Here is a 14,344-nt window from a genome sequence, read left to right as displayed (position 1 = left end):
CGGATTTGAGGAGGAAAATTAGGCACAGAAACCCATATAATAAAGGAGGCCGAAGTAGGAATAGAAATTCCCGTGGAGACCGTGTATTCTCTGTTTATTAAAAATTATTAATATATGGTGATCATTTTAATAAAGATATTAAAAATATTTTTTTAAAGACGTTTACATGTGTCATATTATTATTGAATATTTTTATTAAATCGGTTAATAATTTATTTTTTAACAAATCAGAACAAAATTGGTTTATTATAGCAACAATAATAAACCTAATTGTCCGTATTATAATTATTAGATTCGATTTGATCTGATCGATTTACACAATTTAAATCGAATTATATTTAAATTTTTTGATAAAAAGATAAATATATCTCTAATTTTTTATTTTACGGACATTTAAATTCCTAATAATTTAAAATATAATTAAGTCCCTAAAAAAAAATCTAACCATAATCCCTCGTCGCAAAAGCATACCCTATTTCCAAGCAGAGTTTCAAAAAAAAAAAAAAAAGAATCAATAGATAGATAGATAGATATAAAAAAACTATAAGGTAAAGAATTGTGGTTTCAGCAATAGTTAAATTGAGGACTGACTATCTGTTAAGTAAAAAATTAAATGCACCTATGAGCATCAGTAATTTTTTTCTAATATACATATACTGATGCAGACTATTTGGGATTATTCAATAAGCAATATCTGCTCAAGTGGATTTTCTCATGCATATATCTTTCATGTCCCATCAAAAGACCTCGGATTTGGTTCTGTTGTTTATTAGGAAGTCAAAATATGGTTGGAAAAAATGATTTCAATTTTGAATTTGGTAGAAATCAAATAAAAATTTCTTTTTTTTTTTGGTTGGAAAATGCAGTCATTTTCTTCTATTGTGATCGTTTTTCTTACCATTTTGAATACTTATTATCCTTTATACTTTTGCAGAACTGCCACCATATATTAAACCTATCAACCAATCTTATATAAAATGTCTTGTTTTGTTTACACAGAGAACTTTCACAAATTAGCACTAGAAGGCATCCCAATTTTCGCGCTTCAAATAAAATAAGCTGCACATAGATTTATCACATTAATCGAGGTTCAGTATAGTGACGGTGAGGAAGGAGTTTGAGAGTTTAGGATTTAAAATGACGTTGTTTGTGGAAGTGAAAAAATCCAAAAAAATCATGGTCCAGTCGGAATTATGTAAATTGGTCAGTTTTACCGGATAATAATTAGGTTTATTATTATTGTTATAAAAAAATAGAAAATCTTCACATACAAGTCTTTTTTCTATACAAGTCTTACAAGTCCTCCATACTCCTTATCCCTAAAACGCACTTCTTTTTGGACGTATGTTTCACGCGCTTATTTAACAGATTTTTCAATTAAGGAATGCGCGAATATATAACTTTCTTTTTCAAAAGGATTTCGTTTCCTGTTTTGAATTTCTTCTGTGTTTCCTTGCCTTCTCTCTTCGATCTCTTTCGAGCGTTTCTCTGTGCCTTCTCCTATATCCTTTACCTGCGTTTCTCTCTGCCCTACGTGCTTCAGATTTTTCGTTTCGTTTTGCGTTTGAAGATAATGGATGATTCAACTTCAAATTCTCAGTTGAACCAGAGCGAAGTGAATTTTGAAACTAATAACTATGAAGTTCCTGAGGTGTGATTTAGATTTAGTTAGTAATTGAATCTGAATTTGAATTTGATTAGTAGTTTTTTTATTGTGTAGCTAAATAATATGTGTACGTTGCCTGTGATATTTTGCTGTTTGTTCTTGCTTATTTGAATTGAATCTAATGCATTAGTTCTCCTTAGAATTAAAATAATTTTGTCCATTTTATATCAGACATTCGGGTGTAGATCAGTAATAATTGGGTGCATTTAAGGCAAATTTGGGTGCATTTAACGTTTGTTACAGTTTATTATTTTAGTTGAATTTGTTTTAGTTTCTGTTTTAATATAGTGTATTTTTTGAGTGTATATTTGCAGACCTTCTGTGCAGTTGATGACCAGTTTGTCCCCAAGATTGGGATGACTTTTAAAACCCTTGACGATACTGCAAAATTCTACAAGGATTATTTAAAGCTTGCAGGTTTTTCTACAAGAGTTCGGTGCACAAATAAGAAGGGAAACGAAATTAAGAATCAATTGATTACATGTACTAGAGAGGGAAAATGGAAATCAAAAATATCTCCGACCGAGAAGACAAATCCCTCAGCTGGTTTAAATTGTCCTGCAATAATTTATATACACGTATTGAATGATGTTGGTATTTGGATCATTTCGAAGGTCGTGTTGCATCATTCACATCCTTGCTGTCCAGATCAAGCACATATGCTCAAACAGCACAGGGAACTAAACTTATCCATGCGTCGTACAATAGAGAATAACGAGGAAGCTGGTATCAGACCTAGCAAAACTTTCCAATCATTTGTTGCAGCAGCCGGGAGTCACCGCGAGTTAAATTTTATCAAAAAAGACGTGAGGAATTACATCACTAGAGAAGTGCAGAATGTTTCGGAATAAGAGGATGCAAAAGAATTCGGGAAATACTTATTAAGAATGAAAGAGAAGAATCATAATTTCTTTTTCGAGCTCGAACTCGAGGACGATCAGTCTATTAAGCTTGCTTTTTGGGCAGATGCAAGGAGCAGAACTGCCTGTGAGTATTTCGGAGATGTTATTTCATTTGACACCACCTACAATACAAACAGGTAACATGGTGTTCTGTTTTATGCTGCTGAATTTATGTTGTTTTATGAATCTGCTGCAGAGGTGTATATTGACAGTTTTTGGGTGCACAGAATCATTATTTGGGTGCATTTTGTAGATTATAATTCTGTTTTTGTGGTAATCTGTTTCAGGTATAATCTGGTTTGTGGTTCTTTCGTCGGGGTGAATCACCACGGTCAGTCAACACTTCTTGGATGTGCTTTGATGAAAAATGAAGAAATTGAATCATTTAAATTGTTATTTCAATGTTGGCTTCGTTGCATGGGAGGAAATGCTCCGAAAGAGGTTCTCACCGATCAATGCGCGTCAATGAAAAGGGCTATCGAGGCTTGTATGCCCACAACAATTCACCGTTGGTGTATTTGGCACATCACCAAGAAGATTCCAAGCAAATTAAACGGATTCAAGGGACACACAGAAATCCAAGAAGAAATGAGCCAAGTTGTTTGGAACTCTCATACCAAAGAATTATTTGATAAGAATTAGGATGATTTTCTGTTGAAGCATGGTCTTGTGGAAAACAAGTGGCTTTCAGGTAATGACGTTTAAAATCTGCAGCAGAGGTGCTAATTGCATGTTTTTGGGTGGATTGTAGTCTGATTTGGGTGCATTTTGCAGATCTATATGAAGACCGTCATATATGGGTTCCAAATTATTTGGATCACCACTTCTGGGGTGGGATGAGAAGCACACAAAGGAGCGAGAGCATGCATTCATTTTTTAACAAGTTTATTACCCGGAACAGCTCGCTTATTCAATTTTCCAAATAATACGATAATTGCCTCGGAAGCAGGGAGCAAGCAGAGAGAGAATCGGATGCTGCAGATTTTCATACGGTGATACCGTGTGCAACAAAATCCTCCAATGAAGCTCAATTTCAACATATGTACACTCACCAAAAGTTTAGGGAAGTCTAAGCACAATTCAGAGGGAAGGCGAATTGCATCACAAGATTAACAAACTCCGCTCTAGGCTATTCAGTATATGAAGTTGGAGAACAAGTTTCCAGTTCAATATTCAATAAGTTTGTGGTTACTTACGACTCAGTAGTAGCCCAAGTGAAATGCCAATGCTTATTATTCGAGTCAAGAGGGATATTGTGCCGCCACGCACTAAGTGTGTTAAGCTTTGAACGAGTAACCCAAGTGTCACCAACATATATATTGGAACGATGGAGCAAGACGGTAAAGAGGCAACACACACACATCAAGAGCAGCCATGATGAGCCACTATTGGAGCCAAGAAGCAAGAGATTTGACGAATTGGTGTTTCGTTCGCAAAATATTTGCGAATTTGCATCAGAATCGGAGGAGCTGACTGCCATTCTGCATCGTGCGTACGATAACGTCATGGTTGAAATGGAAGAACTGAAAGTAAAAAGGCAGGGGACATGTTCATTATCTCACGAAGATGCCAACATGGAGTCCGTTAACGAGCTTCAAAGTCCTCCAAGGGTTCGAACAAGAGGACGTCCAAAAAATAGGCTAGGTTCAAAGTTGGACAAACAGATTGCAAATGCCTCAAAGAAGAAGAAAACGAAAGCTTTAAACGAGGTAAAAGTGATGTTCTTTAAATATGTGGTGATTGAGTTTAATTTTCTTGTTAATAGTTTTGCTAATATGTGAGTTTATTATTTCCAGTTAAACCACTTTGATGCTGCATCAGTGGTGCGTCCAAATTCCAGCCAATATCAAGGATATGTTATGAATTATCAGTTCAGGGAACCAGCAGCAGGGCATAGTTTTTTGAGTGTATAGTTACAGAATATGAGTGTAAAGCTTACTTTTTTGGGTGTGTTTATGAATTTTCTTGTGTTTTACATTTTACATTTATATATTTTCAGATGCTGCTGTTTATGTTATAAATTATTGTTTTGTTTAGTTTTTATGGTTTAAGTTTTAGTGTTTTAGGATTAAAGGTTTAGGGTTTAGGGTTAGTTTTTAGGATTTAGGGTTTAGGATTTAGGATTTTTAGGGTTTAGGGTTTTAGGGTTTTGGGTTTTAGGGTTTAGGATTTAGGGTTTTATGGTTTAGGTTTTAGGGTTTAGGGTTTATGTTTTAGGGTTTTAGGTTTTTAGGGTATATATTTGGGTGTTTATGGGTTATATTTGGGTGCATATTTAGGGTTTAGGGTTTAGGGTTTAGGGTTTTAGGGTTTAGGGTTTAGGTTTTAGGGTTTATGGTTTATGGTTTAGGGTTTAGGATTTTAAGGTTTAGGGTTTAGGGTTTATGGTTTTAGGGTTAAGGGTTTAGGGTTTTAGGCTATATATTTGGGTGTTTATGGGTTATATTTGGGTGCATATTTGGGGTTTAGGGTTTAGGGTTTTAGGGTGTAGGGTTTTAGAGTTTTAGGGTTTAGAGTTTTAGGGTATATATTTGGGGGTATACGGGTTCTATTTGGGTTTATAATTAAAGTAATTGGGCGCATTATTTGGTTTGGTTTTGTTTTCCTTTATTTTCTATGTACCTGTAATTTCAGCCTTTGAATACAGCACAGACAGTTTATTTATGCAAACAAATTTTATAATACAAATAAATAAAAAATTCACAAAATTTACAAGTGTTCAAACTATTTCAAAACTACATAAAACTGACCTTCAATCACTATCACTTTCAATATCATAAGAATCTACTTGATAATATGGGCTCAACAAAGCTGCAGATGGCTTCGACAATCTCATTTTTTCACTTTCCATGATTGCTGCATCTCTGTCCCGATTCATGTCATGAAAAAGAATTCGGGAAGCAAATTCAACTCTGAAGTGGTCAACATCCGTCTACAGTTTGAAAGAATATTATTTGAATTAAATCTGTTAATTTAAAAAAGTAATTGAGAGATATATAGTTTTAAATATAATTACCTGAGTCTAATTGTCCCACTCATACTTCCCCTTTTTAATATTTTGAGACTCAATTATTTCAAGCCATTTCATGACATAAATAGCACAATCATAGCTTAAAAACCAAAAATAATTTAGCAAATTAAAATACGACAGCAATTGAAAACACAATTTTTCAGAGTGAACGATTTGTACTCTGTTTTTTGGCCTGAAATGTCAATGTAAAGAGGCTCAATTTCACGATCTTTTCTAATTCTTGAAATCACATACCCCTAAAAACAAAAAACAAAGCCGAATATAAGAAGGAATAAGTCTAATAAATCAATACACCAAAATATAAACAATATACACCTTACTTTGAATTGAAATGCACCCAAATCTCATAACGCAAAAAACATTACCAACTTACAATAAATTTATTTAGCTTCATTCTGTCTTTGGAGGGACTCGTCTTGTGATAAGGGTCAAGTATATAAAACTTTTTCTTTCTTACATCAGCCACCCATATCCACCAATGATATGAATATCAAACATGTGCAAAAATCTAAAACATCTCCACATTGAACAGTGTCTTAGTTTAATTCTTAAATAACCAAAGAATTGTGATGAGAAGTTTTAGAAATGAAAACTTACATATGGATGTGATGCTAATTTTTTCCGGTCCAAAAAGGGTAAAAACATTGGGTAGTCTTCAACATTAAATGGCTTTTTAGACTTTGGCTGTAAGAACTCCCCATTTGGAAGATTTTCAATGGCCATGTTCTGTAGCATTTGTGAAACACCCAAAGAAATCTTTTAATGCACCTAAAAGATAACAACATGCACCCAAAAGATAATAAAATGCACCCAAAATTTATTACATTACACCTTACCACAATATTAAGGGGAGACAGTAAATTTCTTCCTGGAATCTTTTAATATTCTGTTGGTTGAGAATCAGGCACATGGCAATGACAATCTATAAAAACAAATTAGCCAAATTAATTACATCAATCAATATTTGCAGTCACATGTCATAACATAATCATTAATCTTATTCTAATCTTACGTCAGCTTCAATATATGATTTAGCTTTTAAGGATGCAAAGTGGACTCTTGACAGCACCAACGGTTGTTGGGCGTTCAGTTTGCAAAGTGAATTATACTCATCAGTGCTGTCGTCCGCGTATGTCCTGATACGTGTCACCCAGAGGTAGCATTTTTCTCTCATTTCGGGCGACATTAAATTTCTCTTCAAAGGAGTTTCAAATTTCTCAAAAATCTGGCCCACTGTTTGCTTTGCAGTTGGCAGAGTTTTACCATCTGAAAAATCTGGTGTTTTCTTTTCTCCACTCTTTGCAATCTTTTCCACCAGCACATCTAATTCTTCTATCAGTATTGTGGTTTCTGGATTTTTTACCACCTGAGCTTCTGCTTGCTCAACACCTTCTTGCATCTGTATTTCTTCTTGGCTTGAATCAGTAAGCCAAGGCTGAATGATGGCAACGGTAGTTCTTTGGGTACATAGGACGCTGTCCTGGCCATCATCAATAGTGCAGCAGTAGTCGCTTCAGGGGCTGGATCCCTGCGTGTTGACATAAATCGTACTATATGAATAAGAATAAACGAATGATACCGAAAATCAGTTTCTATTTTGGTGAACTTACATTTTAGATGGAGCTGGTGGCATTGTTGGTGTGCTTTCATCAACTTTTTGGGGTTCTGGAGTGCTGTGGGGTTAGAGAAAATAAATGAGATTATAAAAAAATCAATTTCAGCTCAATTTTCAGGATATATACCCCAATAAGATAATAATATATCCAAAGAATAACGAAATACACCTGAATACATTTGCTCACCTCTCTGTTGAGGAAGATGGTTCAAATGGTGGCACAGGGCTTTCTAATGTTGCCTGGGATGAAGGGAGGCATAGTTGAATTGGAACTCTAAACAAGACAAAAATTAAATGTTAAGAAAAGCTTTTTAAAATAGATTAGAGGATTGAAATTTAGTTATAAAACTTACATATCAAGCAGTTGAGAGGATGGTCAAAAAATGATTCTTCTTGCTGACTGAACCTGAGATACACCCAAATAAGATAACAATGCACTCAAATAATAACCAAATGCACCCAGGAATGCTTTTTTTTTTTAGAACTTATGTAGTTGTAGATTTTTATTTTTTTTTTCCTTCCTTTTTTTTCTTGAATAAAACTTTAAAAGGTTCTTTGTGCTAAAAAAAATATATACAGAATTAGAAGAATAGGATAAAAAAAGAATTTAGAAAATGGTATAAGAAAAAGAAATTACATGGAATCCGAAGGTTTGTTTACACTGCTTTATCCCGTTTGTCCTTGAAATAAAGGATCAGTCTCGGTTGCTAAGCTCACCTCCGGCATTCTAAGTACAGAATAAATATCATTAAGTATATCAAAATTCTATCAATTAATGAAAGATAAATAATCAGCAACCAAAACACCTTAAAAAAGGTAATATGCACCCAAATTCAACATACCCTTATTGATGTTGTCTTAAAAATTCTTCTATTGTTTCAGTTTCAGTTTCAGTTCTGACAGTACATTCAAAAGTACATGTTAACAAAATATAGTTATGATTACAGAGTTTAAGATAGGTTTAGAAAGTATCTTACCCATCGTAGGAATGATTTTCTTCTTCTGAAGACGAATCCTCAATTACGTGCTTTCTTTTTCTGGATTACGTCCTGAAAATAAAAAAAATTATGAATCAGACAAATACAACAATATTGATGATGAGATACCGTCGAAGGCAATTCATACTTTTTGGCGGCAGTGTGAATTTTTTTGCTTGTTTTTTGTTTTTTAACTGGCAAGGATTCTTCACTCTTGAAATTAAATGAGAAACCCTGTGTTAATACATTAAATTTTGATAGAAACAGGAAAGAAAGTGATGATAATTCCAGAATCTTACTCATCAGTGGATTCACTTTTGCTTTCTGAAATGGAATCCTCCAAAATCTGCTTTCTCTTTCTGGATTCCATTCTGGAAAGCAAACAATTATTAGGGAAAAACACCCTAAAATTGACAAAATACACCCAAAATATTACTTACTTTTTGGCCCCCTTTTGGGTTGTTTCTTTGTAGGTTCCTCTGAGTCTTCTTCCGACTCAGACTCAGAGGAAACATCAACATCAGTCTCTGATGAATCATTCTCAGAGGAAGAACTTGGTTTCTTTTTTTTGTTTTTTTCTTTTCTTCTTTCTTTTCTTTTTCCTTCATTTCTTTTAGTTTCTGTTTTGTCTCCGCCATCTTGACGATGCCCTGAAACAGTAGAAATGTTAGTTTACATCATCTAGATAAATAAAACACAAACAAATTAGAGAACGTATTCTGTTTGGCTACCATATGGCCATTTATCTCTGCCCTAATTCTTGCAACCAGCTGCTCTCTGTTCCAGTTGCTAACCCAGGGCACTGCAGCTTTTTCCTCTCCTTTCTTCTCCTTGTTTTTAGTGAAATGGAAATAGATTATCATCAAGGCATAGAGGCACCCGTCAATTGATTTTTTCTTTTTCAGACGGAAATTTGTTATGCCTTTAATGATGAAATTCAGCACATGGGCTCCCCAGTTGCCCTCTGTTATTTTCTCCATCTCAAAAATTGGAGCTATGTGCACGGGAGATACTTTGATTATTGTACTTGGCGGCAAGAACGCCATCTGAATATAGAGGATGAAAATCCTCTTAAACATCAGCCGATCTTGTTCATTTTCAACACCGATACTCATCATCTCATCGGTCAGCTGCTTCAAAGTGTTGCCCTGGAACCTTCTAAAATGAGTTGGTTCTCTTCGGAGAGATTCTTATAACTCACTTTTTCAGGAAACAGATCTCCTACAAAAAAAAAATAATTTATTACTTGAAATACACCCAAATACGATTCATATGAACCCAAATATCGCTCGTGTGCACCCAAATATCACTCACATGCAACCCAGATATCACTCATGTGCACCCAAATATCACTCATATACATCTAAATTTATTACTTGATTACATGAGATCAGAATAAGATATTGCGAAGAATATATTACAGATAATGAAACTATAGAGGTTTTCTGTAATCTGTTACCTGATGCATTGAGACCAAGGCATCTCCTATTATTTTGGGTTTAATCTTAAAGGAACCATAGCTGGTTTTCAGTGTGTTTTTCCCCAATTTAAAGGAGTTAGCCAACTCCTTTAAAAGTTTGTGGCACATTCATAGGCGGGATGTGCACGAGTCTCCCAAATTCCAATTCACGAACAATTGCTTTCTTCGGTTCACTCATCTTTTCAAATTTTTTACTCAGTAGCCTGGTAGCACACTTCAAGTCTTTGGTTTGTTGTAAACAAAGCAAAATTAGAGTCATTTAAATAACTTATATTTGTATTAGGAAAAATTGACTTGTTCTAAGATATGTATATATTCACTTACGTTGTATTTTTTTTCACTTTGGTTTTTGGTCGTCATTTTTACTGCAAGAAAAAAGAAATACTGTCAATAGATAAAAAATGCACCCAAATACCAGAGCCATACACCCAAAAACCAGTCACGTGCACCCAAATACCAGGCACAAACACCCAAATCCTGTCCTATACACATTTTGTTTTTTTCAATTAAACGAAATTAAATGAGTTCAAAGTCATATTCAACTCAACCAAACAACTAAAATCATAAATTAAACAAGTTCATAATGATATTTTAGTTCAAAATGTCACTAGAAACAACAGTCACATTCCATACTGACATATATACCCAGAAATGTTCCATACACAGTTTATATCTATACAAACTTGCTTAAAAGGCATCCAAACATTCACAAAACAAAGTTTATATGTATACACGCAAATATCATTTCACTAGAACTACGTAAAATAGCGTAAACGAGTTGAACAGTTTCATTAGAACATTAATATGAGATTTAAACCAAGAACAGTGAAACAGAGAGAAAAATACCACGATATAGTACTTCAATTTCGAAAACAGAAATAGAAATGTGAAAAATCTAGAAGAAAAATGAAACAGTACCTTGAATGATGTTTGTTCATTCTTTTTAGTGTTTTTTGATAGAGATTTGAATATTTCCTTCTTGATTTCTTGTACTTTTTGCGAAGACTTGGACGGTTTCTTCAGAGCTTTTTTTTTTTGTTTTGAATGTCGCTTGAATTTCGAGGGTTTGTGTATTGATCGAGGAAGAAGAGCAAGAGTTTTTCATTATGAGCGCACTTTGGAAAAGTGAAACGGTTGGGTAACGCGCGTGGTTTTCACGTTTGAGTGTGGAGAGAGTGGGTGCGTGTCGTTTTTTGTTGGGCTTGGGCAACTTGTATAACTTGTAAGCCAAAAAGGCTTGTATGTGTAGCAGGCCTGATAAAAAAATTAGTTTTATTGGTTTATTAAAAAATTAAAAAATAACCGATTCATTAATACGTCCAATAATAATACGACATGCAAGCGCCTTTATAAAAAGACGTTTTATGCGTCTTTATGAGAGCATCCCCCTTCATATATATATATATATATATATATATATATATATATATATATATATATATTAGCTTCGCTCAATGTAATCTTAGTATCAGTGCCTCAAATTACACTTTCTCTAGACATGAAACTTTAGCTTAGTCTCTTTTCTCTTCTGACTCCAAGACACCCACCTCTCTTCAACTTCTCACTGCTGGCCGCCGCCCCCAAAACCCTCTCACTATTGCACTACCCCTAAACCCCCTCGCCGTTGCAGATTACCTCCCCCAAAAGAAGGAACATCGTTGCTGTCTTCATCATAGAAGTGAGGGTTCTCTCAACGAAATCTTCATCGCACCACTGCAGCAGGGAGGGTTCTCTAAACGCCGTCTTCATCGCAGTAGGGAGAGTTATCGTCGCCATCTTCGTCGCAGCAGTGAGGGTCACCGTCTTTGCCGTTCTTCATCGCTATCGTTAGCCTCTACCATTGACTCCTCCTCCTTCTATTAAGTCAGCTTCTGTAATTTTTATTTACGTTGAAGCATTGTTAATTTTTATCTTCTGTGAATTTGTTGTTATCCTTTATTCTGTGTATTTTGATTCTGATGTCAAAATAATTTTTGTGATTTGTTATTATCGGCGCCTCTTTGAATTTGTTGTTATCCCTGTCTTTGTTCTGCGTGTTTTGATTATGTTATCAATGTTTTTTAAAAGATTTTCGTTTTTAAAAGAATTACAGAAATCGGCGGATACCTAGACCTCCAACGGATATGGAGTTTTTGGTACCCGTCGCGGGGTAATAGAGAAAGAGAGGGCATCTCCCCGTCCTATTGAGACCTATTATCATATCTACATCCAACAATAAATCAGATAGGTCGATTTGTCTTTTTTAAAATAACAAATTTTTAACATTAAAATTCGATAGTACGATTTGTGTTTGTTGTAAATAAAAAAAATTATATTGAAATAGAATCTTTTATTTTTTCAAAAATAAAAAAATTTAAAAATATTAATTAGATCCTTCCATTTGTATTTTGTTTTTCTCTCTTTAAATAAATTGGATCATTCAATTTGATTAATATCAAATTATAAAAAATAACGTCATATCATCATATAAAAAAAAATCTAAACTTTTAATAAACAACATATTACACATATTTAATTGATATTAAAAAAATTAGCCGAAATATTATGATTCAAGGAAATACAATCACCTCAAAATTTATGGCGCATAGCAAGTACGTATAACAAAAGTGAAACTGATATTAATATAACGAATGCGTATTGTTTTAAAAAGACTTTAGTAAGGTGGTTTGTTAATAGTTGTTAGAATCGAATTGATAATTAAATTAGTTAAATTATTAATTTATTAATTTATTGATTTAATTGATAAGTTATTGATTGAACTGATAAAATTAGTCTTATATAAATAAAAAGTATAAAATAATTAAAATTTTAAAATTAAAATTTAAAAAATATATTTTTATTAATATTTTAAAAATAATAAATTTTAATAAATTATAATTTAATTATTATTAAATAAATATATAAAATTTTAGTATTTTTTATAATAAAAATATTTTAATTTTATTTTTATATTAAAATAAATATTTTTTATTTTAATAACTAATTAATTAGTTTATATTTATTATATTGTTATATACTATATGTATTATTAAAAAATAATATTAATAAATATCATATAATTATAAAAAAATAATTATATTATAATTAATAAAAATATTTGATTTTTTATTTATAAATATTTAATTACATTTATATTAATAATTATGAATAATAAAAAATATAATTAATTTAAATATAAGTGAATATAAAATTAAAATAATATCTAAAAAAATTAATGTATGTTTTACTATATAATTAATAATTAGAATTTAAAATAATAAGGAACAACATAGTTTTAGTGGCAATGAGAATATGTAAGCACAAAAAGAACTTAGGTTTAAACCACAACTTCATCAATTTTAAAATTTTCTTTTGAATAATTCAGTTGAACTAATTTTTACTAATTTTTGACGGTTTTCACTGACTTTGATCGGTTCTTATTCTTAAAAAATTCAAAAACTGGACTAAATCAATTAACAATTTAGTTTACCAATTTTTTAATTGAACGGGTTCTTATTCTTAAAAAATTCAAAAATTGGACTAAATCAGTTAACAATTTAGTTCACCAATTTTTTAATTGAACCGATTAATCTGATTTAATTCTTACAACTATGATTTATTAAAAAGGGTTTTTTTACTTCATGTTGCCTAAATGTAAAGTACGACACAAATTATGTGGGAGAAGTGGAGAACACCACAATGCAAAAAGGATCTTCGAAGAACAAAGAAAAAAATATTTATACACCAAGAAAAAAAAAACAAATCAAATTTAAAGAAAAGGGATCAAAATATAATAAAAAATAATTTATATGAACTAAAAATCAGTCACTATTTAGTTATTAAATTAGTTATTAATATTTATATATAAATATATATATTCGTTTAATTTATTTTTAATGTATATTTAATATTTTAATATATTTTTTATATAAATAATTAATTTAATGATTAATTTTTAATGTACACTTAACATGGTTAAAAAATATAAACAACATGCAACTCCCAATTTTTTGTTACCATGAAATTTATTGTTAATTTTTTTATCTTAATTAAAAATAGTCATATTATGTGTATACAAAAAATCATTCATTAAATTAGTCACTTATATAAAATACATTTTCAAATACAAAATACAGATCAAATATAAGTTAAATAATATATATTTATATATAAATATATTTGATGAGTTTGGAAAACTCCTATTTAATTTTGATGATGAACAAACATTATTGAAATATTTAATTACAAAATTATTAATTTGATTTCACTTAACATATGTTAATTAATAATTTTGTGGTGCAGATTTTACCTTGGGCCGGAAAATAAAAATGTTGCTAGCCCAAATTAAAAATCAGCTTTGCTGCATGTGTTATATTTAGTGGCTGAATTTTTATTGATGGGCCAAGTTCAATGTTATTATAGCTAAGCCCATATTTAATTTTGATGAATGCTTCCTATGCTTAATCCGAAATCAAATTCATCAAGAAAGCAAATGTTAACCATTTGGGCCAGATTAAATCTTAATGCTACCAAGCCCAACATTATTTTGATGAAACTTTCCAAGTTTGGTCCGAAACCAAGGTTAAATGAAAGCTAAATGGCTTCATGCTTTTCAACGGATTCCATCTCTTTGTTAAGAATGAATTTCAAATTTTAATATGTTAGTATTGGAAACATGAGAGAGAACATGACTT

This window comes from Arachis ipaensis, chromosome B10 (genome assembly GCF_059453495.1).
Source record: "Arachis ipaensis isolate K30076 ecotype BB chromosome B10, ASM5945349v1, whole genome shotgun sequence".
Classification (NCBI taxonomy): Eukaryota; Viridiplantae; Streptophyta; class Magnoliopsida; order Fabales; family Fabaceae; genus Arachis; species Arachis ipaensis.
This window is presented reverse-complemented; position numbering follows the sequence as displayed.